Source organism: Sapajus apella, unplaced genomic scaffold, assembly GCF_009761245.1.
Source record: "Sapajus apella isolate SASKATOON/1434 unplaced genomic scaffold, GSC_monkey_1.0 scaffold58, whole genome shotgun sequence".
In the NCBI taxonomy this organism is placed as follows: Eukaryota; Metazoa; Chordata; class Mammalia; order Primates; family Cebidae; genus Sapajus; species Sapajus apella.
This window is the reverse complement of record NW_022436998.1, coordinates 11,784,154-11,810,234: the sequence shown is the minus strand read 5'-3', so window position 1 is coordinate 11,810,234 and position 26,081 is coordinate 11,784,154. Positions and strand designations below refer to the sequence as shown.

The 26,081-nt window shown below is 36.9% G+C and overlaps 1 protein-coding gene and 1 long non-coding RNA gene across 12 annotated transcripts in view; one reads left to right on the top strand and one right to left on the bottom strand.

The window, feature by feature from the left end:
* PCDH15 (protocadherin related 15) overlaps nt 1-26,081 on the top strand; it is an 819,037-nt gene that overhangs the window by 539,881 nt on the left and 253,075 nt on the right. The window lies entirely within an intron of this gene.
* On the bottom strand, nt 836-24,283 carry LOC116528397. 2 transcript variants are annotated; one of them, XR_004259008.1, is made up of 4 exons: nt 24,271-24,283; nt 23,088-23,093; nt 9,917-9,919; nt 836-969 (listed from the first exon to the last, which is right to left on the bottom strand). It is a non-coding gene; the product is annotated as an uncharacterized LOC116528397 (long non-coding RNA). The 2 variants fall into 2 exon arrangements; XR_004259007.1 differs by lacking the exons at nt 9,917-9,919; nt 23,088-23,093; nt 24,271-24,283 and adding exons at nt 15,734-15,737; nt 21,246-21,256.

Here is a 26,081-nt window from a genome sequence, read left to right as displayed (position 1 = left end):
TAGCAAACAGATGGGTTTTGGCTTTTCATCCAATTTGCCAGTCTTTGTCTTTTGATTGGGGCATTTAGTCCGTTTACATTTAGGGTTAATATTGTTATGTGTGGATTTGATACTGCCATTTTGATGCTAGCTGGCTGTTTTGCCCATTAGTTGATGCAGATTCTTCATTGTATTGATGCTCTTTACAATTTGGTATGCTTCTGGAGTGGCTGGTACTGGTTGTTCCTTCCTATGTGTAGCGCCTCTTTCAGGAGCTCTTGTAAAGCAAGCCTGGTAGTGATGGAAATCTCTGAGTACTTGCTTGTTTGCAAAGGATTTTATTTTTCCTTCACTTATGAAGCTTAGTTTGGCTGGATGTGAAATTCTCGGTTGAAAGTACTTTTCTTTAAGGATGTTGAATATTGGCCCCCACTCTCTTCTGGCTTGTAGGGTTTCTGCTGAGAGATCTGCTGTGAGTCTGATAGACTTCCCTTTGTGAGTAACCTCACCTTTGTCTCTGGCTGCCCTTAGCAATTTATCCTTCATTTCAACCCTGGTGAATCTGATGATTATGTGCCTTGGGGTTGCTCTTCTTGAGGAATGTCTTTGTGGTGTTCTCTGTATTTCCTGGACTTGAATATTGGCCTGCCTTGCTAGGCTGGGGAAGTTTTCCTGGATAATATCCTGAAGAGTATTTTTCAGCTTGGATTCATTCTCTTCGTCATATTCAGGTACACCTATCAGACGTAGATTAGGCCTTTTCACATAGTCCCATATTTCTTGGAGACTTTGTTCATTCCTTTTTACCCTTCTTTCTCTAATCTTGCCTTTTCATTTTATTTCATTGAATTGATCTTCGACCTCTGATATTCTTTCTTCTGCATGGTCAGTTGAGCTGCTGAAACTTGTGTATGCTTCGCGAAGTTCTCGTGTTGTGTTTTTCAGCTCCATCAATTCAGTTATATTCCTCTCTAGGTTGTTTATTCTCATCTATTCTGGAGGATTTTCCTTCATAATTGCCCTATTTCCTTCTTACATCCTAAGCATTCCTTGCTCTACCTGATCATTTCCATCAGCATACAAAACTGCTATTATATCTTGCAGTAGAGCACAAAGCAACAACAACAAAATTTCTCTTGATCCCATAAACGTTCTAGCAATTTATCCATTTCTGCATTTCCCTTCACTGTGGAAACTTCTCAGATACATTGTTTATACTCACTTAAGAAAGACATGGTCATTCTCCTTTTCCAGTATTCTCTCTTGACCCCATTGTAACCATTAATCCACTAAATGACTTTTATTTTTTGCACTTTCAATGCCCACTCCATTGCCAAATTAATTTCTCATCTTTTTTAATCCATCATCAAGATGTGACAGAATCAATAGTTTCTTCTTTATTTAAAAATTTAATTAGTTGACCTATAGTAATCCCCAATCTCCTGGGACTTTTTCTATACTCTTCCATTGCTCTGTTTTTGTCTTCTTTGATAGTTCTTCCCCTTAACTTCCCTGACTTTCAAAAGTTAAAACACCCTTCTTTCAACTTTAACTTCTTTTCCTTGTTGCATTTACTCCAAAGATTATTTCAACTGATCTAACGAGTTTAAGTTGTATATGCTGATAACTTCTAATTCAAGTGTCTAATTTAGCTCTCTGTCTCAAAACTGTAGGTCCATGTGAAACCATAAAATCAGTATTTCCCTTTGGTTACTAAAGAAACATCTTTCTTAGGTTGGGTTTTCTGGGAAGCAGACTTTGAGATTAAGATTCAGTTTACAGGATCTTTATTAGGGAGTGGTTTGGACATCAACTCCTATTGAAGGGAGGGGAAGAAAGCAGGATTAGATGTAGGGAGAAGTTGAACTTCAATGCAGTTCAAGTAAAACTTTCACCTGACTGCAGGGAAAATTATGGATCTGACATGGCCCTTCAGATTTGTAAGGCTGGGTCAAGGAGATAGGCCCTTTATGTGTCCGCATCGATGTTCATTAGATGTAGGTTGCCTCAAAAAGCAGCTTGAGCTTGGGCTTTCTTCAGATGAGGATTCTTTGAATAGCACTGAGGGCCATAGCATCTCAATGTGCAACATTTCTAACATATAAGGGAATAATCCTTTCATTCCTCAAAGGAAGATGTGGGAGGCATATCATGGTGCTTTTTATCAGGGCATCTACAAATTAATATTTCCCACACTCAGCACTTGACACTCACTTTCTGCTATCTTAAGGAAGACAAGTGGTCCTTCAGCATTTTCCCTACCTAGTAAATGAAAACTTTATCTTTCCAAATTCTTGTGCCAAAACCCTTTAAGTGAACGCTGACCTTTCTCTTCACCCACAGGCCTCTTTTTTACCGGTAAATCAATAAGTATGGTTTGGGTCCAAAGGCACTTCCATGATTCTACCATTTCTCACCATTCCCACTGCTTTCACCCTAACCCTAGCCACCATCACCTACCTCCCACTTAGATTATTACCACAGCTTTCCTACTGGACTGCTCCAGCCCCCTACCTGGCCTCTTTGTGGTCAGTTGCAGGCGACAGAATAATACTTTAAAAAAATGACCTAAGATGACTTTACATCTTTGTAAAAATCCTAACATGGCATCTCAGATTACCCAGGATAAAAACAGATGTCATATTGATACATACCTGACCTCATCTCCTACTCCTCATCCTTTAATTGATTCCATCCCAGCCTTACTGACCTCCTGCAACTCTGAGTAACCCATACCTCTGGAACCATTTTTCTACCTCTGGAACAGTTCACTTGCTGTTTCTACTACCTGAAATGGTCCTTGTTCAGATATTTGCATGACTTAGTTTATTCCTTCCTGTAGGCTTATGCTTGCTTTTCCTTGGAGTGAAGTGGTCTTAGCTACCCATCTTATGAAAAATAATAATATTCCAACATGTTGTGCTTTCTGTTAATTTTATCCTCTTTGCTGTCATGCTCTGTGCACTTGTGATTATTTTTTCTTATATCATCATGCCAAATATTGTATTAGGTCCATAATCACTGAGAGTTTGTTTTATTTGTTACTATATCCCCAGTAACTAGAAGAGTTCCTGGAATATACTATGTAATCGATGAAAAATTGTTGACTGTCATGTGGATCTGATTTTAAGAAAGACTGCAACCAGGCTTTCAAATGGTGTCATTCATGTGTTGCTTTCTCCTCTCTTCTTATTACTTAGCTCTGTGTAGACTTCATTTTCAAGCAGACTCTGTAATGAAGATAGTGATGATAACCATCTTGTTTTTAATTAACAAATCAAAGTATATTGAGGACTTAGTATTATATAGCTTTGAAGTGACATCTAGGAAATGGTGGATTTAGAGTTTTCTAAAATAAAAAGATACTCGAATGACGAAATATAATAAATAACCTGTAGAAATTCAAATATAAAACAAAAATATTAATATGGTTTGGCTTTGGATCACCACTCAAATCTTACTTTGACTTGTAATAATTGCTCCATGTTACGGGTGGGACCAGGTGACAGGTAATTGAATCATGAGGGAGGGTTTTTCTCATGCTGTTCTTGTGATAGTGCATAAATATCATGAGATCTGATGGTTTTATGAAGGGAAATTCCCCTGCACATGCTTTCTCTCTTGACTACCACCATGTAAGACATACCTTTCTCCTTCTTTGCCTTCCATCATGACTGTGAGGTCTCTCTAGCCATGTAGAACTGTAAGTCCCTTAAACCTCTTTTTTCTTTATAAATTACCCAGTTTAGGAATGTCTTTATTAACAGCATGAAAATGAACTAATACAAATATATTATTCATGAAGGAATAAATTTCAAGAAGGAATGTCTTAAACTTTTCTCCAGAGAATTGTTGCTGTCCCAGCAATTGTATGTCTTTACAAATGATGTATTACTATTCTTTCTAAATTAAGGGGTGTGTGTGTGTGTGTGTGTGTGTGTGTGTGTGTGTGTGTGTGTTTGTTGGGAGAAGGACAGGTAGAGCAATGCAGAACAGAGTATAAAAAGCAGGATTTATTCAGAAGACTGTTATGGGGACTCCGGGACTCTCCCTTTGAGAAAGTGTGCATATGAGGGCACACTTGTTCAAATTAACAAACTCTAGCCACATTTCTTCACACTAAAGATATTGCCCAAAGCATACTCACATTGTTCTCAGAAGAGAGACTGCTGTACTGAGGCCACTGAGTGTGCATGTTTTGCTGCCTCAGAGAAGGATGTGGAGTGGGAAAGGGCAGAGAGTCAAGATGAACGTTTAAACCTGCTGATTTAGTTATTGTTTGATCTGGAGTAAACAAAACAGCCTCGGTGATATAGTATCTGCTTCTATACAACAAATATAATAAAATGTATCCCCTCAACTGCAGATTTGTTTTATATGTACATTATTAACCAAATGCTTGTTATACATATTTGAATATGAATTTGGAGAAATCACTACACATGTCCAGTTCCCAGGACCAAACTTCTTGGAAATTCTCTCTCCCTGGCAATTATCAGCCCCTAATACTGCTTTAGACAGCACAAAATATGCTAATAGCAGATGTAATCACTGTGCTATCAGGATTTAGAGTGCTAGAAAAGTTCTGCTGTTTTATTTCATTTCCCAGTAAGCTTAAATCATTTTCAATTTTGAAATACAAAAATTTTCTCAAGGGACCAAAGAAAACTTCAGTCTACATACCTAATCAGCAACAGTGCTCTCCTTTGAAGTCTCAGACATCTGTGAGGCTTCTTGAACTGTAATGAACTGTTACCCCAGGTTTCATATTCCCAGGCTTATTCTGAATTTAGGTTAGTTTTAAATATATTCTCCTAATTTAAAATTGTGGGTTTTTTTCTTCACTCTGAATTTTTTTCTTATGTGTAAAAATGTGTGACATCTACTGGAAATGTTTTGAGAGACATGGGAAATGATGCATTATTAATTAGATAGCATTTATGTCTCTACCTGCCTGAAAACCAAACCATCAGAGCAGGAGAGCACTGTAGAAATCAGTGAATGTGTTTTGAGATGGATAACAAGTGGTTGGTTACAATAACCCTGACTACAGGAAGCATAGGTCTCAGATTTTATGAGATGGTCTCAGTTTCAAAAACTGTGTGTGTGTGTGTGTGTGTGTGTGTGTGTGTGTGTGTGTGTGTGTGTTTTAGTTGAACTTTGTGACAGATAATGCATTTTGAGATTGATTAAAAGCAGTGGATCTCTGCCAGATACAACTTTGACTAACCCCCAATGTGGAGACAAATGGCAATATCTGCAGATGTTTTTGTTTGTCACAAATGGGGACTAGATCCTACTGACAACTAATGTGTAGAGGCCAGGGATGCTATTAAACACCCTGAATGCACAAGAAATCCCCTCTCCAAAAAAGAAATTTCCAGTTTGAAATGTCAGTAGTATCAAACTGAGAAACCCTGACTTAGAGGAATATGATCGCCAGATGAATGAGGTAGAATAAAAGATCTTTATTTTTGTTTTTATTCCTTTGAGACAGTGTCTCACTCTGTCACCCAGGCTGGAGTGCAGTGGCCGCAATGTTGGCTCCCTGCAACCTTCACCTTCCGGGTTCAAGGGATTCTCCTGCCTCAGCCTCCCAAATAGCTGGGATTACAGGCACCCACCACCACATCTGGCTAATTTTTTCTTTTTTTTTTTTTTGTATAGACGGGGTTTTACCATGTTGGCCAGGCTGGTTATGAACTTCTAACCTCAAGTGATCCACCCGCCTTGGCCTATGAAAGTACTGGGATTACAGGCATGAGCCACAGGGACTGGCCAAGATCTTCATCTTTAATAGAGTGTTACAGGCAACCGCTAGGGAATTTTATGTCCTAATGAAGGTATATTTTGGAGTTCTTGGTAAGAGACACTTCAAATACACCTATATTCCCTATTAATTACTGTTTTTTTAGATTTCTGTCATGTCTCTTCTAAAACTGTGAAAGACTCTTTCCGGTTTCCTAAACGATAATCAACTGATACTCCTTCTTCTCTTTTATTCCATCTTTATGGAAATGGTAGAGACCTACTTTTATTCATTCTTTCTTATAAATGACCTGTCAACAAAAGTGTATGACTATAGTAGAAAATAAGAACTTCCATTTGCTTCATGCTAAAAGCCCATTGTATGATCCAAAGTAAAGCTTACAACTTCTACACCTGTTTGAATTGGATAATTTTTGGTGTTTCTTGGTTTTTCCTTTCTCACTGAACAGAGTTAAACTATTATGTTTTCCCAAAGTTAAATTAAAAAAAGACTAATTCGAATTCTGTGTTTGAATGTAGACTGTTTGCTTGGGCAACTATTTAATAGCTTCTGGTATTTTAATAGCAGTAATCACTATTACCTTTAGTAACTTGGCAATAAATGATTCTCACTGTGTTGTTTGTAAATAAACCTCAGAGTTTATTGCATGTCTTGAAGCTGTTTACTGCTTCACATGCTTCCAGCTATTGTTGATTAAAGCTTAAGTATATAAAGGCTATAATTTTTCTGAGATTTTGATAAATAGAAAGGAACAAAAGCCATGTGAAGTATACTCAATAAAGGGCTAATAAGCATCAGTTGGCTAGGGAAAACAGTGGGAAACCCAACTGATCCTATAAAGTCCCTGTGGTATCTATATTTAACTACCAAGAATTAGTTGATTTGGAGCTAAGAAAACAATGTATTTTAAATCTAAAAGTAAGAAATATTTACATTGGAAAAGTTATTAAGAAAACTGAAAAATTCAATTATATGTCTCAGGGTTTCAAATATTTTTTTTAAATCATAGATTCATTACATCCAAAAACAATTTTTAAAAGAAAATAAGGGGGAAAATGTCATCGTCATCTCTGTGATTTCCCCAGTCTTGTATGTGCCTCACCCACACAAAAGAAGAAAGCTTTTTTTAAAGAAAGCTCCAGATTAAAAAACATAAATTTCAGACACAAAGGCACAATTATCCAGCAATAAAAGTGGACTGCGCTCTTCAGCAGTTATTTCTTACCTGCCTCCTCCAAAATAAATTAGTTCATTTGGATTTTGATAAATAAATGGTTAGAAAACACAGCAATACTTGATTGTCACTACAGTGGTCCTAACTTAACCACTATGTACTGAGTGATTTGGAATCAGAAGTTGCCTTTGTGAGTAAAGACAAAAAAATTCAAAGCCTAATGCCCCAAATAACAGGCAAAAAAGACATGTTTATACTTATTTTTCCTTTGTTTACTTATATTTTACCTATGAGTTCACATTAAAACTCCAATTCCAGATACCACACCATTTACTCAAATTTTTTTTCTTTCCACACTTTTATCTCTATTTTCTGATGATTAGGAACCTGCTTCTTACCTTCATTGTATTTACTTACTTAGTAAATGTCACTGGGTGAAACCAGTCTCTTACATATGACCTCATACATGGTCTCCTCCCTCCACTCATGCTCTGACACCACGTCTGGCTGCCACTGGCCCAGCGTAGATGCATCCCTTATGCCACCCACAACCATGCATACAAACTTATTACCAAGTTCAAGGTCCAACACATCACCCTACATGCCACTATAATGATACCCCAAATTTTTCTTTCTTCATTCCACTTGTGTTTTTAAGTTTTCTTTCATTTTTAATTTTTGTGGGGTCATGTATTTTGGGGTTATTTTGATACAGGAATGCAATGCATAATAATCACATCAGGATAAATCGGTTATCCATCACCTTGAGCATCTATACTTTATGTTACAAACAAACTGATTATACTATTTTTTCTGTTTAACCTGTACAGTCAAATTAATTTTTACAATAGTCACTTTCGTTCTAAAAAATACTAGGTCTTATTCACTCTAACTATGTTTTGTACCCATTAACTATTCCTACTTCCCCCTCATGAGGTAACCTGCATTACCCTTCCCTGCCTTTGGGACCATCCCTCTACTCTCTACCTCCATGAGTTTAATTGTTTTATTTTTCATTTCACACAAATAAGTGAGATCATGAAGTTTGGCTTTCTGTGCCTGGCTTATTTCACTTAACGATGTCCAGATCAATCCATGATTTTGGAAATGACAGAATGTCACCTATTAAGGCTGAATAATACTCCATTTTGTGTGCATACCAGAATTTATTCTGACAGTTTCATAGTTTGATGCATTTCATTTTATTTTACATAGTGGGAGATAAGTGTCTAGTTTTACCCTTCTGTGTATGTATATCCAGTTTTCCCAGTACCATTTATTGAGCTTATTTTCCTTCCAAATCTTGGCTATTGTAAATAATGCCTCAATAAACACGGAAGTGCAGATATCTCTTCCATATTCTGACTTTCTTCCTTTTGTGTTTATACTTAGGAGTGGGATTTCTGGATTATATGGTAGATCGATTCATAGATTTTTGAGGAAACTCAAACCCTGTTTGCCATAGTAGTTGTACTGATTTACATTCATACAAACAGCATACAGAATTTTTCTCAAGCAGAAGCCTGTCCCCATGGCCACCACAGCGGGACTGAGTCTCATCTGATCCCAGCACAGTGTACTACCTGTGTATCACCCCTGGTTACTCGGGGACCAAGGGCTTTTTTTCTGCATCAGGCGATGAGTCCTACCAGGATTTCGTTCTTCTCTTCAAGTCGGTTTTCTCTTTTTACCCAGGGTGTATCTAGAAATGTCAGCCAACCCGAAATGGAAGCCTTTATTTTTCCCTCTTCTCTCCTCAGCAGAAGGAAGCCCACTGAGCTGGGAGCTGTGCTGCCTGAGGTTGGCAGAGGGGTTGCCCAAGCACTCCCTTAGCTGCTCCAGCTGTTGTCACCCTGTGTCACATGCCATCCTAGTCCAGTGGGTCTAAGCCCAGCTCAGAACTGGGACTTAGTTTGGGAGTTGCAGTCTCTGTGTCCTAGACTGCCTTTCGAGTTTACCTCGAACCCCAGAGCCCTTTAGCCTGTAGTGGGAAGGTTGGCTGGAACTCAAGTTTCAATTGCGGGATTGGGTTATTCCCTTCTGGCTAGGGTTGGTTTAAATACTCCTTCTGTGAGCAGGCATCACTGAATTCATTGTGGTTTGGCCTTCTGTGGTGACAGAGCAGCACTGAGTTCAATGCAAAGCCTTACAATAGCTGCACTCCCCTCCTCCCAAGTGCACAGATCCTCTCTTCTTGCCGTGTGTCTTCCACTAGGGCATGGGGGAGGGGTGGCATCAGCAATTCAAAATTTTATTTCCTATCCTCATCGGTGACTCTTTTAGTGATATGTATTTAAAATCAGGTACTGTGAGTATTCACCTGATTTTTTCTTGTTGTGAAGGTGGTTTGTTGCAAGGGGATGATTAATGGGGAACCGTCTTGCTCCACTCTTGCTTTGACATCCCTCTATGGACTGCTATCCCACTGACATCATTCCCGTGCAGACACCATCATTACTCTCATCACTCCCCAACTCAACACATGTAACAGTCTACGCAAATGCCCTTGTAACCATCTTTAGGCTTTGAAATCACTACCAAGTCATCACTCCTATTCTGACCCACTCCTAAACATCCTGCTTAACTTCTTTGGGTTCTGACATCCCATTCTAGACATCTTGAATGTCCTCCTTTGCCTTTCTTGGGTTTGGTTACCCCATGCCAGACTGCTGCAGCAAGCCTTTTCCAAGAAAGGCCTACTTGACACAATTTACCTTCTGACACCCTACTCAGGCTCTGATTTCCTGCATTGATCACTGCCACAATACCCCACCTAACCCAGATATTATGATATCATTCAGTCTAGGTAACCCCAAATTAGACTGCTCCTGTCCTCCAACCCACAGGCATGCCCTAGCCCTACTCATCCTCATCAGACTGTAACAACTCTTGCTGGCCCGTCACTGCCATCCTTTGTGGCTTTCCAAAACATCTCATCTTCCAAACATGGCCACATTTGCCTCCCATCCTCTCACATGCCTTTCTTGTTTGACTAGCTCTCTGATACTCCATGCTGTGCATGCTGCTGCTACAAATACTTCTGCATGTTCCTCCCCCTCTAGAGTTCTGATTCTCTCTACCTGACCATAGTCCATACCTGCAATAGAGGCAAAAGGTTATCATGCTAAACCTTATAGTGGCTTTTGAAATTAATTATTCAAGAAGAAAATCAGGAAGTAAGAAGTCAGGAGGTATACATATATTTATGACATTAAATAGATGCAAACATTCAATGTCTCTACAACAGATTTTTACTTTGGATCACAAAATCAATTTTGGATTTTAAGATATCATGTTAATGAAATCAGGTAGTATGCAAGAGAATAGAACATAACAAAATGGAAAATATTGGATTTCATTGTATGTAATAATGGAAATGAAAATTATACCATGTATAAACGTTTGGTTATTAATTCTAGGAGACAGATGAGATGGATGAGAAAGATCGAGGGAGTAAGGAAGATAGGCAAGGTATCCAGGTTTATATAGTCAAATATATCTTCAAATCACCAGATTCAAGATTTCTTGACTTGAATAAATTGACCTCTTGACCCTGGATTATACATGTATTTTACAAAACAATCTTTCAATGTTATAACTGTTTATTTTTTACGCTTAAGCCTTCAAGCTATCTAAAATGTGTTATTGTGTATGTAATGAAATTACTTCTTCTGTGTGATTAAACACTACACAGCATCATATATGAAGGACTTTGCTTTTTCCTAACTAGTTGTACCATCAACGCTGTCTATTTTTGTACAATTTTCTTATGTGTATGGATCTACACTTCATATTGTATGAAACTAATTGTTCAGTCCTATACCACTTGAAGCAAGTCTATTTTTTATGCTCCCTTTACTTTTGTGGCTTCAGTAACAGGAGGAATTCTTTCCATTCTATTTAGCTGTTTCTTGATTTGGGGCTTTATAAAGACCAAGCTCACTCCTATAGGATCCACCTATATTATCATTTCCCCTAGGAAGATATCTGTGTGTTAAGCCATCCCACAACCTGACACTTCCTGTGTTTCTCTCTTGTCCCATCTCTAAGCCACAAGAAACTCGTTAGCTCCAGGAAAACAAATAGATTGCTACTGAATGTGGACAGCAAGGGAGTTGCACTAACTCTATCATCTCTGTGGAATAATTCTTGTTTGTTATTGGCAGTAGTATTAAGATAAAATTCATTTACCCTAAAATCTACCAATTTAAAGTACAGAGTTTAATAGATTTCAGTATATATTCACAGAGTTGTTGAACCATCACCACAATCAATTTTAGAATATTTGTATCACACCATAAAAGAAGGCTGTACTCATTAGCAATCACTCCTGATTTATGCTAGAATCACCATTTCTAGGCAATCACCAGTCTGCTTCCTACATCTTTAAATTTGTCTATTTTGGACACGTTGTTTAGATGTAATCATGTAATATGTAATCCATTGTGTCTGGTTACTTTTCTTTAGCATTAACATTTCAATGCCCATGGTGTAGCATATATTAATATTTAATTATTTTTATTTCTCAATATTTCCAATTGTCTGCATATACTAGACTTTATACATTCATCAGCTGATGGCAATGGGATTGTCTCTAATTTTTGACTATTATGAATAATACTATTAATATTTATATGCATTTTTGTGAGTGAATATAAGTTTTCATTTCTCTTGAGCCGAAACCTAAGAATGGAATTGCTGTGTTTTATCATACTGTGGTGCTTAATATTGAGTATCAACTTGATTGGATTGAAAGATGCAAAGTATTGATCCTGGGTGTGTCTGTGAGGTGTTGCCAAAGGTGATTACCATTTGAGTCAGTGGGCTGGGAAAAGCATACTCACCCTTAACCTGGATGGGCATCATCTAATCAGACTACACGGCAGTCAGAAAAATGTGAAATACTAGGCTGGCTTTGCCTTGCAGTCTCCATCTTTCTCCTGTGCTGGATGCTTCCTATCCTCGAACATCAGACTCCAGGTTCTTCAGCTTTAGGACTCTGACTGACTTCCTCGTTCCTTAGCTTGGAGACAGCCTATTGTGAAACCTTGTGATTGTGTGAGGTAATACTACTTAATAAACTCCCATGTATATATCATATTAGTTCATTCCTCTAGAGAATTCTCATACATATTTTAGTGCCAAGAGTGGTTCTAGAGGAACGGAATATTAAGGATGGAGTTCTTTCACTGGTTTTGGGGTTTCTGCAGTTGGCTGCTTAAATATGTTTGATCCAAAAATGCTAAGGACTGTACTTCTAACAATATGGTGAATACTGAGAGTCCTTGCTGTGAACTGTTTAGAGAGTTACGAAAATAAATGCAATTAACACTCCTGATTCACCAGTCATGAGAGACAAAGAGTTTAGTGACTCTACATTATACTTTTGACTGTATGTGGAGAACCAAGGAACATAATGAAGCTGGTTGATTGCTCCTAAATTCACTGGACAAAGTGGTGATAGAAAAAGATGAACTCAGGGATTCTAACTCCTGGCTTCAGAAGCAGATACTGAGCCTCAAATCTACTAAGATTGCCCTGAGTGAGAATATTAGCTCCTTTAGAGAAAGAGGTGAAATTGTGGAAAATCAGGCACAAGCTCTTATCATGTTAGTGGCTGACCTGCAACAAAAGGTACATGCATAGCCACAGGTGTTTACTGTTAAAGTAAGGGCTCTGACTGGAAAAGAATGGGACCCTGTAACTTGGAACGGGGATGTGTGGGAGAACCCTGATGAAGCTGTGGACAATGAGCTTATAAACTCTGATGAACCTTTTTCTGGTTGGAAGAAACAGCTTCCCCATTCCTATTAGTGGAAACCTCCTCTCCTTGGCCCACTGCCATCAGCCTTTCCAACTTTGAAGAGATAAACTTTGCACAGCCTGAGGCACACAGTGATGGCATCCCCTGAGGCAGTTGCCAGGCAATATAATGATGATTCTACTCAAGAGCCAACCCCAACACTCCTGTTTGCTTCTAACCCTATAACTAGACTAAAGTCCCCGTGGACCCCTAGAGGTCATGTTCAGAGTATGATCCATGAGGAAATTTGCTACAGTCAAAAATAACTGCTTGAGGTTTTTAATTTATATAAGCAGAAATCTGGAGAACAGGCATAGGAATGGATATTAAGGGTGTGGGATGATGGTGGAAGGAACATAGAGTTTGATGAGGCTTAATTTAATGATTTGGGTATACAAGTAGGGATTCCGCATTTGATGTTGTAGCTCGGGGAGTTAAAAAAGGTTCTAATAATTTATTTGCTTGGTTAGCCGAAATATGTGTTAAAAGATGGCCCACTCTGAGTGAGCTGGAAATCCCTGATCTTCCTTGGTTTAGTGTTGAAGAAGGGATCTAAAGACTTAGGGAGATTGGGATGGTGTAGGGGACTAGTCACTTTACACCTACTCATCCCTGCTGGGAGGGTCCAGAAGATAGACCCTTGGCCAGTGCTTTGCAAAATAGATTTGTGAGGACAGCATCTGCATCTTTGAAGAGCCCTATAATTGCTCTTCACTGTATGTCACATCTAACAGTGTGAACAACAGTCACTCAAATACAAAATTTAAATACAGTAGGAATAATTGGATCCCAAGGTGGCAGAGGCCAAGTGGCAACACTCGACCATCAAAGGCAAGGTGGATGTAGCTACTGTAATGGACAGTAGAGGCAAAGCAGCATCAGAATAGTCTGACTCCTGTAGGGCTCTGGCATTGGCTAATTAATCATTGGGTTCCTAGAAGTGAAATTGATAGGAAGCCTACTGCATTTCTACTTAATTTATACAAGCAGAAAACTTCTAGGTCAAATGGACAAAAGACTGATTTCAATTATAAAAACAGAGAATCATAGCCCTTCAATCAATTTCCAGACATGAGCCAGTTTATAGAGCCAGAACCCCTTGAATGAAGGGGAGGCCAGGTTCCCTTGAGGAACAATCCCATTACACTACTGCCAATTTATGTGGTTAATATTTTTCCCATCCTTCCCCAAAGAGACCTTCAGCCTTTTACCAGTCACTGTACAATGGTGAAAGGGAAAAAATCAGACATTTGGGAGACTACTGGACATTGGCTCTGAGCTGAGGTTGATTCTAAGAGACCCAAAACTGTGGTCCTCCAATTAAAGTAGGGGATTATGGAGGTCAGACAATTAATGGAATTTTAGTTCAAGTCCCTAGACCAGGTGCCAGAATGCATAATTGAAATAGAGATACTTAGAAGCTGACAGAATCCCCACGTTGGCTCCCTGACCGGTGGGCTCTTATGGTGGGAAAGGCCAAATAGAAGTAATTAGAGCTCCCTCTACCTAGAAAAGTAGTAAATCAAAAACAGTATCACATCTCTGGATGGTTTGCAGAGATTAGTGTCACTATCAAGGACTTGAAATATACAGGAGTGGCGATTCACACCACTTCCCTGTTCAGCTCTCCTATTTGGCCTGTGCAGAAGACAGATGGATCATGGAGAATGACAGTGGACTATCATAAGCTTAACCAAATGGTGACTCCAACTGCAACTGCTGTACCAGATGTGGTTTTATTGCTTGAGCAAATTAACACATCTCCTGGTATCTGGTATGCAGCTATTGACTTGCCTGATGCCTTTTTCTCCATTCCTGTCCATAAGGCACACCAGAAGCATCAGCCTTCTCAGCCACTGCAGCACAGAGCTGGGGATGATAAGAAATGGTATGGCCTGCATTTCACGGGCAGATACCTTAGTATCAGACTAAAGCTGTGAGGAAGAAGCCCCATATTCTTGAGTACACCTGCATTATTCTGTGCTAGATAGGTTTCTGGAAAAAGAGAGAGGCTGTTGTTTAACTGTCAAAATTTTCACAGTGTTTAGTGAAATTTAGTAGGTTTTATTGAATAAATGCTTTTCTACTTGGCATATATCTTTAGAACAATTTTTAGAGACTATTTAAAAAATTTATTTATCTTATTATGATTATTAATATTATGTTGAGACAATGTCTCACTCTGTTGCACAGGTTGGAGTGTAATTGTGTGATCATGGCTCACTGCAACCTGGACCTCCAGGGCTCAATTGATCCTCCCACCTCAGTCTCCCAAGTAGCTGAGACTGTAGTTGGGCAACACCATGCACAACTAATTTTTGTATCTTTTTTCTTGGTATAGATGGTTTTTGCCATGTTACCTAGGCTGGTTTTGAACTCATAGCCTCAAGTAATCTTCTGGCCTCAGTCTCTCCACTTGCTGGGAATACAGGCATGAGCCACTGCACCTGGCTGAGACTTTAATTTTTAAGATTTCTTTTTCAGCTGTTGTGATTGTTTTCCTGGGAGATGGTCAATGTAGCTCCTCACTTTGCCACTGGAGAAATGTCTCTGCTGTGTGCCCAGTCCTGCTTATTTTTACTTTTTAACATATGTATCAACTAAAAATATGTTAGGGGAATTATCTTAATGTTTGAGCTATTCATTTACTTAAAATAATACATGGTAAGTATTAGTTGTGAATTGTGTATTTCACTCATTTGTCATTTTTTTTTTTTTTGGCTCCAAGTTTTTTTGGCCAGGTTTATAAACATTTATTCATGCTCCCCTCCCCACCATCCACTGCCAATATTAGTCCATTTCAAGCTGCTTATAAAGACATACCTGAGACTGGGCAATTTACAAAAGAAAGAGGTTCAATTGGACTTACAATTCATTTGGCTGGGGAGGCCTTACCATCATGGTGGAAGGTGAAAGGCACATCTCACATGGTGACAGACAAGAGTAGAGAACTTGTGCAGGGAAACTCCTGTGTTTCAAACCATCAGCTCTCGTGAGACTTATTTACTATCCTGAGAACAGCATGAAGTCCTGCCCCCATGATTCAATTACCTCCTACCAGGTCTCTCGCACAACACATGGGAATTCAAAGTGAGATTTGGGTGGAGACACAGCCAAGCCATATCAACCAATTTCTACCTATTTTAGATACATTTTCAAACCTTCGCTTCCTACTTATCAGTATATAAAGTGGACATGGAGAACAAGCAGTGCTAAAGTATCCATGTAACCTTGAAGATGAAAATTTTTGTGTCTAAGAATAGGAAAAGAAAATCCCCCTCAACCTTAAGTTGTTGGGGGGAATTTGATGTACTATCTCTGCTGATATGGTATTGTATCACTTACTATATGTTGCTGAGTATTCCAGAAGTGTGAGTTTTATTGATAACAGAAATGTACTGTCTTTAAGAAACACTGCTTTACAAATAGATTTTTTGCCTAAATACTGCTGTGCATTCTTCTTTCTAAATATTAACTTCAATAGTAAGAGTTTAGTAAATGCATGCTATGCACTATGCTGAATTCTAGATATGAACTGTTTCATTCTAGCATCATGACAGCCTTGTGCCATTTTATCTGAATATCAGAATCATGTCACAGAGACATAAATACCTTAACTCATGCTCCAAGAGGACGTGCCTAATAAGTGAAAGAGTCCCATTTCATTCCTATTTCTTTTCACTCCAAAGCCCAAGATCTTAACTATTAAATTAATTCATTGAGTAGTGCTTTCTATTTGAATAGAATTCTAGAGTGTATTAAATATTCATTACCTCATCTGATTCTATATCTACTACACAAAGTAGATGCTTAAAGTATTATTTATTTCCTTTTATGATTTAGAGTAGAGGCCTTGGGATGCACCCAAGTTCTGTAGCCCCTAGGTGACTAAAAGTGAAAGAATTAAGACTAGGTTCTGTGGATAGCAGTCCTGGATTATTTTTACAAATGCACAGTTAGCCAGAGTATAGTGAACACTACTTCTCAGTGTTCATTTCACAAAGGTCAATATTTTCTCAAGGTAGGGGTTGTATTGAATACTTTTATATTATATCTCATTTCTGGCAGTCTATGTGTTGTTTATAATGGGCACCAAATAAATGCTTTGTTTTTGTCTATTTAATTCAGAATATTGTGTGATTAACAGTTTCTAAATTGGATTACATATTTTAATCTATAAGTCGTGCTCTGATGTGTGCGGCTTAATGGGTAATTGATCTCTGATAGCTGTGCTTATTGTGTCTATTGTTTTTAAGGCGCAATTTCTGTAAACTTCTCTCAAGGCCGTCAAGCCATTGGCTATGTACTGATTTCATTCACTGTTCGCCTGTGGCCAGATAGCTTTATTATTTTACAAATCTGGTTTATTATATAGTGAAGGCTGAGAAATCTAGTTAGAAGAGTGAGTTGGCTCTGAGGAAAGGTTTGAGAAAACCTTGAACTAAATTCTAAGAAAACCTTAAACTAATTCAGTTAAACTCTTTTAAACTAAAAGAGTTTAAGTGAATTGCTTTGTAGGTCTCCAGTTTTTCATAGTTCTGAAACAAAGAACAAACAAACTTCTATTTATATAAACTTGGACAAGAGTTATATCATGAAGAAATTTTTGTAACATTAGAAATATTTATTCTGAATTTTTTCTATTTGGTTTGTTATTAAATTTTGAGGGCTGTGAACTGACCAAAGCCAATTGCCTTTCCACAATAATTAGATTTTCCTATAAGTATCAATAGCCACCAATAAGTGGAGGCAAAAGAGGGCTAGAATTCTCTGTCACAACCTTGCTAGAAAGGTTGGAAAAGTTTGTCTCAGGCTAAATACTACTATGCACAGGTATATTTATTAGCAAGTAGGATTTGTCCTTTCAGGCATCTGACAACATTAAATAAAATACTAATGTTTAATATTTTTTAAATAGAGCTGTTCATATTTAATATGAACATAACTTCTTTTTTTAGTAATCTTTTTGTAGTATACTTTTAAGTTCACTTTAGGCAAACTAAACACTATTCTAGAAACAGCTCTCAGACTAATGTTATGGTTAATGTTTGGCAATAAAAAATATGAATAATTGGGTTAAATTCACAGTTGTGGAATCATCTTTTCAGCATCATTCCAGATGACAAAGGGCTTCCTTTTTTCTTACAGTTTATTCATATAACCGACTTTATCTTGAGCCATTCATTTTAGCAACGAATATTCATGTCCAATATTGATCAAGGTGATAAATCTTTTACTAATTATAAAGAATACCAAAATATTTATATCAATATACTCAGAACAGACTGTTCCCTAATTGTGTTTTGGAATGTGTTTAGCTTAGGACGAGTATTCTGAAAATGTGGAATAGAACACACACACATACATGCACACACACATACATGCACACACACATGCACCCACCCGCACGCCCTTCTTTTCCCTGTCAACTTTGGAAATATTGAATAGAGACACACAGAGTATATACAATAGATAAAAAGCATGTGGGGTTTTTGTTTTGCTTTGTTTTAGTGTAAATTCAGTTGCTTCATGTACCAATACAATTGAAATGCTGTACTTCCTTCAGTGCATTAAAGTTCATCTTCCAGTCACAGGAAGTACTAAGGAAGACCCTTTATGATACTCAGGAGGAATGTGCATACACAGAACAGAGCTATGACTGAGTTTCCTGGACTTGGATTATCCTTTCAGTCTTCTAAATCAGGAAGAGGCCATAGTATCCCATGCCTTTCCCTCCTGAGTTATGCATGTTCCTGCTTCCCAATGAAAACAGGAGCAGTGAGAGACACATATCCTCTTAATACCTTCCTTTTTCATTTTTCCCAAATTCTCTCATTAATTTTTTTCATTATAATATAATCATAAAAACTTATAACTTTGCAAGGACCAAATTACAAATAAACATTAACTTCTTATTGTGTTACAACTAAAAATGCTAGGATATTACAGTAAATTAGCAAGACAAAATTTCTGCTTTCTTGGAGGTTCCATTCTAATAGAGAAGAAAATTAACAAAATGTATGTGAGTTGTGTGGAATTTTAGAAGATGTTATGAGGAAAACAATAGAAGGGAAGCTAGAGAGGAATTGCATGGAAAAATACAATTTGATGGTGATTAATTCACAGAGAAAGTGACCTTGGAGCAAAGGCTTGAATAAGGTCGGAGGATGAGCCATAGTGGTATCTGAGGACAAGTATTTCAAAGGCAAGGCCCCAAGGTTTAGACCTACCTGGTGTGTCTGAAGAAGAAGAAAAATGTTCCTCTTTACAGAGTAAAGTAAAAGAAAGAGACAGTAGTGGAACTGAAATCATTCAGTAATAGGAGAGGGATAGATATAATTACTCTGCATGAAATTAAATACAGTTGAAAGAATTTGAGTATAGCAGTGAAATGATCAACCAAATTTAACAAAGAATAATTCTGGGTTGTTCATTGAGGATGGTCTTTGGAAGAAGCCTGTGAAAAATTATAGAGATTATTTGATGTGCTCTATCAGTCCAGTCTAGGCCTTGAGTGATCTTTCCAAAAATGACGAGAAGTGATTTCAATCGATTATATTTTGGTGGCAAAAACTACGTGACTTGTTAATGAATTGGATATGGAAGGGGAGGTAGAAGTTAAGAATAGGTATTAAGATACAGCTTGAGCAACTGGAAACATTGATTTGTCATTATCTAAAATAAAAAGACTAGTAGAGGAAGAGTAATTCAATATTGTCTATACTGTATTTGAAAAGCCATTTTGACATCTGCTATAGACTGAATGTTTGTGTTCCCCCAAAATTCAGATATTGAAGCCAAAATCCCCAACATAATGGTATTTATAAGTAGGACATTTGGTATTTAGAGGTACCTACGGTATGAGAGTGGTGGAGTCCTCATGAATGGTATTAGTGCCCTTATGGGGATGAAGAAACCAGAGCCCTCTGTTTCTACCATATAAGTGTAGAATGAGAAGACAACTTAATTTGGGATGCTGAGGCAGGCCGATCACAAGGTCAGGAGTTCAAGACCAGCCTGGCTAATATAGTGAAATCCCATCTCTACTAAAAGTACAAAAAAAAAAAAAATTAGCTGGACCTGGTGGCAAGTGCCTGTATTCCTAGCTACTTGGGAGGCTGAGGAAGGAGAATCACTTGAACCTGGGAGGCAGAAGTTGCAGTGAGCTGAGATCATGCCACTGTACTCCAGCCTGGGCAACACAGTGAGACTCTGTCTTTAAAAAAAAAAAGAAAGAAAGAAAAAAGAATGAGAAGACAGCTGTCTGCCGACCAGGAAAGGTACACGAGATCTGCTAGCACCATGATCTTGACAGCAATGACAGACAATGAGGGAGACTGACAATGAGCAAAAAGCAAGAACGATGATAAATAGTGTAGAATATGACTTTAACAATGAAGAGTAACAGTTAATACAGTATAATGCTTAGGTATAAGTTATAAGTATTAAAGCTGGTGTATTTCCAGAAGAATAATCTGGCAGTGCCACTGTGAAACAAGTGAGGCTTACCAATCAAAAGGATTATAGGGAAATGAGGGATCTTAAGGAGAGGTTGGTGTTGGTTCAAGCAAACAGGTGAAGGGAGCGTTGAGATAAGTTCAGGACACGGGGGGCTTTGCTCGTGATAGAGAATGTTTCAGAAGGCACAGAATATGAATTATGATTCTACAGTTTTTAAATTTTGGCAAATTCTTTAATTTTTAAGCTTAATATTTTATTATCTTTAAAATAGGGATTGTAGTACTCTCCAGGTAAGATTGCTTTGCGGATTAAATGACATGGGATATTCAAAGTGCTTAATATGTAGCAGGGATAAAACTGGTAACCATTATTTGGATGGGTCATTTTTAATACTTATATTAGTTATAAGTTTCTTTTGCTGGATTGTTCCTTGAGTCCTGGACAAAATTAGAGTTGCAGGCTTATTTTAGAATGGATTGAATATCTTTGTGTTCCAAAGTTACCCATTTGGTACAACAAAAATTTTTTGAGACTGTGCCTTCATAGAGTCTCCCTAAATCTAACAAAAGTCTAGATATTTTTCCTATTAAGGACGTCTTAATTTACAGAAATTTCTCCGGATATGACAAAGAAATATATACTCACTTTTAAATGCGATTTCTGTTTAACACTGCCAGCAGGGATTCTGTTATGCTTTCCTAGCATATGGCATTTTATTTGGCCTCCTGGGCAAAAGATCATTAATCCATACCAATATTGTGAGGAAAAGAGGTGCTTTATGGCCTCCTGTGTGTAATTTCCTAACATTGTTTTATTTTTTAGCATATTTATATTTTTGTAATTCTAGACTTAGCTACATTTCCAAGTTTCATATATGTTATATGTATGTTCTGTATCATACCGCTCACTTTATATTGTTTGGAATATTTAATAAACTGACCTTATACTTATTTCAAAAAGATATTTTATATTATTGTGAATGACAAAATAACAGTACTTGACATGAATAAATATATTTATTAACTTTTTTTAAATATATTTATAAATATTGTAATAACATTTTGTTAAAGGCCAGGAAATGAAACACCAGGAGGGCATGTATACATTTTTTGAAACATTGCTGTACTGAATTCAAAGCTTTAGTTGTTGCTCTCAAGTAGTTTAATAACATAAATCAGAACTTGTTTGCCTAAGTGAGAAAAGATTATCCAAATCCATTGATTTTTATCTATTTTAGAATCCCTAAGGGCAGTTACTTTGTCTTAATGTCCTGTGAAATGTGTAGAATCATTCTGTGCACATAAAGTGCACTCTACCAGATGGTATTTGATGGCTGTGTTCATCTTTAACATGAGCAGAATATTAGTTTAGAGAAAATTTGTTTTCTTTTTCAATATTTCCATTTGCCAGTGTCTAGGAACATTGCTTCCTTGGATAAATACGTTTTTGTCCTATTGGTGCTTCTGAAAAATCAGGGACTCCAAGTCAGATGCAGCAAGTAATCTGGTTGAGTGAGCTGGAAAGAGTAATTGCTTTGATTTTTAAAGGAATCATATGTTCTTCAAGCAAAATTAAAATTAAATTAAAAATAAAGGAAATACTTGCTTTAATCCTCACCATATCATTAGCAAACCAGTGGCTAAAGTGTGTTACTTGCCAGCTATCCAAAATACACATTATTTAGTCATTTAACCCTATTTATTGAAGTGCTCAAGGTAAACCGAGGAGCTCTCCTTCCACATGCTTGCCTCCAGAACTGACAACCTCCTTGCTGTTCTTGAAACTCACTAGGCCTGTTTCTACCTCATGGCCAGTATCACTTGCTCTGCCCTCTTACTGGAATGTTCTTCTCCACATGACTTGTTCTTTCACCTTTTACAAGCATTTGCCAAAATTTCACATTGTCAGTAAGTCTGTCATGATCACTTCTGTGTGAGTGTAAATCCTAACCCTGCCCTCCGTGTATGTCCTTTGTGAAATATTTTGTAGTTGAGCCTCACGTATAAAGAACTGAAAACAATATCTTCTAATTAATTTTTAAAATTCATTTTCCCCCACCACCATGTAAGCTGTATAAGGGTAAGATATTTGTTTTTGTAGTTTACTGCTGCAGCCTCAGGGCTTAACACAGTGCAGATGCTCGATAAATATTTTTTGAATTAATGAATGAATACTGTAAATAGTAGTAGTAGCATCCTCATTTTGTACTTGAGTGCCTTGTCTCAGACGAGATGGTAGAGCTGAGGTTCAATCCAGGTAGCTGGCTCCAGAATGTTACCTGTAAATACAAAATAAGCCTCAGAAAGATAACCTATTATACTCTTCTCAGACTTTAAAGAAAGGATTTGACTTATCAAAAATAGACACAAAATGTTTTTTCACTAAGAAGAAACAATTTTTATCTCTTATACTATGGAAAATAGTGACTAAAACTATACTCCCATTTTCAAGATGACACAGTTATTACTATGTCTAGGTTAAAAAAACGTATCTTTCAATTAAGTAAAGTACAGAGAAATCTGGTTGAAATGATGGCAGAAATAGTAATGTAATTGAAGGCATATGCATTTTCTATTTACCAGGAAAGTTACTATGAGGTTTAAATGAAAAAAGACATGGAAAATTTTAATGTAGTTTTTGACACATTGTAAACAGTTATTTTGAGATGGCTGGTTAGATTCATATATAGAAAACATATTTAAATGTTGCTAATAGAAATATATTTATCACACATATACACACGTAATCCTAACACTTGAAGGGTAAATGCTTCTGTTGATATTTCCAATTATTCCTTTTATGCATCATTTCTCACCTTTAGACGTTGACAAATAAATATTGTCTATACAAGTGCTAACACTGGTAATGGATAGATTGCAGAATTTTGATGTGAATTACACCATTTCCTTTTGCTTTCTTGGCTGAAAAACTGTAAATACTTCCTAATTATTATACCACCCCAGAGCCTGAAACAACAATAAAGGATCATATTAATAGATAAAACGAAGTAAGAAATCGAATGAGAATTTCCTTTTAAATCCTAGGTCTTCAAAGTTTCCACTATGGGCACAACCTCATGTAAGAATGAATTAGGCAAATTATTGACATTCACAGTCCTTAAAAGCCTCAGGTATTTGAGTGGTCAAATAAAACAGAAGAAATATTTCACGGTACCTCTGGGATTGAAAAGAATTAACATAAAATAATGAAATATAAATAAAACAGCACAACATTCACGGTGCTCTCATCTTACATGAAGGATATTAAATATTACATAGATCTGATGCAATAAAAGATTCAATATTAAACCGGACTTGAAATTGTTTACATGAAGCTATCTTGTTTCAGAATGTGTTTCTTCTGGCTTTTATGAAACACAAGATTGTAAACTATTTCTCAATTTTAAAAAATTAAACAACAACTACTTATCAATAAACATGAATGAACAAAAAAACCAATATAACAAGTAAAAATTATTGACCAAGAGAAAAACAACAGGAAAAGATTAGTGCAAGCTTTTTAGAGTTAAGATCTCCAGATGCAATTCTCTGTTTCTTCAAAAAATTAGCTAGTATAATTATTTGTGTTTCCATTTAATCACTTTTCCTAATTCCTGTCTAGCAAAGAACAGAATACAAGGGAAAAATATCAAGCATCTACTATCAATCTTATTGAGCGTATTCTTAAAAATTCTTTTGCTTATTTTCTACTCTTACACTTCCATTATGATTAACTCAATGAAATCTAAAATTTTGGATTTTGACTAACATGGGATGTTTCAAACAGATTTTACCCTAGCTAGTTTATTACTCTCTTCTTTTTTTTCTTTTTTTTAACTATTTGTATTCCATTTTATTTTAGAGTGTGTGGCATGGGGAGGGTGGGAAGTTGGGGGAGAAAGCAATAGGCTTTACCCCAAAGAAGTGAAATATTGGCCTGGAAAAAAATTACTTTTGTCTGCTTAATTAAAGATTGACTATCGTGAAGATACAAGGGAAGAACTAACACTGTTTGTAAAATGGTTACTACCATAGTCCATAAGGAAGATGGTGGTAGAGAAGAAACTCAGACACAGCCAGATACAGCAAATATTTTAGATAAATCTGCTATGATCTGCTAATAGGTTGCATTGGAGGGTAAGAGTGAGTAGTTGAAATGTAGCTATGAACCCTGAGAAAGTTGGAGGATGGACTTGCAGGTATTTACTGAGATGATGAAGCAGCGAAACAGTACATTATTGTTTTAATTTATTTTATTTTTTGAGGTCTGTCAAGATGGAGAGAAGATCTAGATTTGGGGTTTTTAACCTTTTAAGTTAGGGAGGCTTGTTATTCATCTAATTGTGGACCCGTGCAGGCAACTGGATACACGTCTGAAATCCAGAGGAAAGGATTAGCCTAGTGATATGGCAGTTTCCACAGATAGATAGTATTTATAGTTACACTATTGAATGAGATGATTAAATAAGTGAAGTTCAAGGACCAACCTTTGGAGCAATTTGATATAAAATAAATCTTATAAATGAGGAGAAATCAGCAAAGGAAAATGCGGAACTACAGTTGATAATATGAGGATTGAAAGGAGGACAATATCATGTCATAGTAGCCATGTATATCACTTTTTTGAGAAACAGATTAAATAGTCTTGCAAAGCTTTTCTGACAGAACCTGGCACATAGTCAATATTCAGTAGTTTATTGATGACTGAAATTTTATTTTTAGTTGGCCCTTGATTCGGTAATTTGTGGGGTCCAGTAGAGGCTTCTGGCCATCAACCCATTACGGTAGCTGAAAAGGATGTTCCATGAGCAGGACTGTGTAACCCACGTCAAAGCCAGTGGATCTACCACTAGGCACCATACATTCCTGACTGTCTGGACTGGGAATTTCACACTCAGCCTCTTATCGCTGGGACAGTTATTATCCAGTCATTGAAAGAAACTCACATACTTACTCTTCTCTTGGGTCCTGCTAACTGCAGGGCAGTGTCTGTCTGTGGAGGGGCTGGTGTTTCTGCCAGGCTAGTAAGCTAAAAATAAAATACACCTGGCCCTTTATCTAATATTTCCCCCCTTTGTAGCATGATGCTTAGGCATATCCTCCTCTTACCTCTCTGATAGCATCCAGATTTCTTTCTTTATCCATGTCTTTTTTAAGAGAATCTAATGGCTCACCGGAAAAAGAACTGATCGGATGTTTTTGAAGGTGCAACTCCAGACCTCAGTGCCATAAAACAAGAGCATCTTTATTTTGGGCAAGGGAAACTCAGAACTCAAAGTCAAAGCTCTGTGTTTTCTTCTCTGACTTTGGTATTGAAAGGAAGAAAAACCAACAAAAAGATTAATATTTATTGAAAGCTTACAATGTACCAGATATTAGTCTGTGTACCTAACACATAAACTAATATAGATACACCATATTATTTCAATTAAACCTCTCAACATCTGTTAACATTTGTATTGTTATATAGTCCTCCTTGTAGAAATAAATAAACAGAAATAATCGCAAAGGACAAATGGAGCCCAGTTTTGAAGTCATGGGTTGTGGTTCTTAATTCAGTATTTTAAACCAGAAAGTTATACTGATTTGAATTATTATCTTGATATATTCTGAAAAGTAAAATAAAAGAATATGCATTAAACAATTTATTGACACAGAAAATGTATATGTACAGTTTAGCCGCTTTTAAATTATAAACAGATAAATTCACTAAGTTAATTAAATAAGTAAACCTTGAGAAAATGATTACTGTATTTCCGCACCAAGTAAGATTACATATTCAGAAATGAATCAGATATGAAATGTTTAATTTTACACCTTGCCATTGGGCCATGCTTTGATCTTTATTCTCTAAGAGTATCATGGACATTCTATGCTATTAGTTTCAAGCTGTTA